Genomic DNA, 1458 nt, shown 5'->3' with positions numbered 1-1458 from the left:
ATTGAGTGCTGACTGACATCACCCCCCCCCCCCCACATCACCACTAAGTGCTCACTGACATCAACCCTAACAAGTAATGTAATATATGTACACAGTTACCCCACCAGCAGAATAGTGAGTACAGCTCTGGAGTATAATAAAGGATATAACTAAGGATCAATACGGGATAAGTAATGTATGTACATAGTGACCTCAACAGCAGAATAGTGAGTGCAGCTCTGGAGTATAATACAGGATATAACTCAGGATCAGTACAGGATAAGTAATGTAATGTATGTACACAGTGATTTCACCAGCAGAATAGTGAGTACAGCTCAGGCGCATAATACAGGATATAACTCAGGACCAGTAAAAGATAAGTAATGTAATGTATATACACAGTGACCCCACCAGCAGAATAGTGAGTACAGCTCTGCAGTATAATACAGTATTAGTGATGAGCGGCATAGGCCATATTCAAATTCACGAAATTTCGCAAATATATGGACAAATATTCTTCCTATATTCGCGAAATTCGCATATTCGCTCTGTTCGTTTTTTTTTTTATGGGAAAATTGGTAAAGCAATTTGCATAATGCACATTATTATATCTGTCACCTAAAAGAAGGGAGGGATCAGTGTCCTCTGACTGGAAGTGCCGATATTTGCGAATATTTGCATATTTGCATATTCGCCCCAAAAAAAACCTCAAAAAAAAAAAAACAACGAATATATGTCACTACAAATATATATCACTATTTTTTAAATATTCGCGAAATCTCGATGTGCCGGCATTTGCACTTTGAATATTCGCGCGCAACACTATACAGTATATAACTCAAGATCAGTACATGATAAGGAATGTAATGTATGTACACAGTGACCCCACCAGCAAAATAGTGAGAACAGCTCTGGAGTATAATACAAGATAAAACTCAGGATCAGTACAGGATAAGTAATCACTTCTCAGCCTTTTGGCAAAGATCAAGCGTAGCATCTGTTCTTATCAGTGTTCATTTCAGTGTTGGAACCGGCATCACTGATCTGGGACTGGTGAGGAGGGGTGCTGCACGGAGGGGACAGGTGTACTAGGGCCTACTGGAGCTGGTTTTGAGGAATCAGTTCAACGGCTGCCCCGATGTGACTTGTTCCCTCCGAGTCTCGCAATGAGGCTGGGAGGGTCTAGAGCAGAGGTACATTTGTGCCTAAACTCACTGCATGTACTCCCCCATTGAGTGGAAGCACCGCACCATAGACTCTTCACCTTTGGCACTCACCCTTGGTATCCCGGCTTTCTGGCTAGGATCAGGGAAGTTTTTATAGATCCGGCCAGATGACTGGGCAGTATATCTGCACTCATCCACTATTTTTTTTTTTTGTATGTCACTGCGCCACTTTTACGTGTTTGTTTTGTACACTGGATTTGTCAGGATGCGGTAGCACCTCTGGGTGTCCCTCCTGGCGGTCTAGGGGAGGTGT

General features: G+C 42.5%; 1 pseudogene; it reads left to right on the top strand.

The window, feature by feature from the left end:
- Positions 1-937: 937 nt before the first annotated feature.
- LOC130344424 (U2 spliceosomal RNA) lies at positions 938-1142 on the top strand (annotated as a pseudogene).
- The last annotated feature ends 316 nt before the right edge of the window (positions 1143-1458 follow it).

The sequence above is a fragment of the Hyla sarda genome, chromosome 1 (genome assembly GCF_029499605.1).
Source record: "Hyla sarda isolate aHylSar1 chromosome 1, aHylSar1.hap1, whole genome shotgun sequence".
Lineage (NCBI taxonomy): Eukaryota > Metazoa > Chordata > Amphibia > Anura > Hylidae > Hyla > Hyla sarda.
The sequence above is the reverse complement of the archived record's forward strand: the minus strand, read 5'-3'. Positions and strand labels throughout refer to the sequence as shown.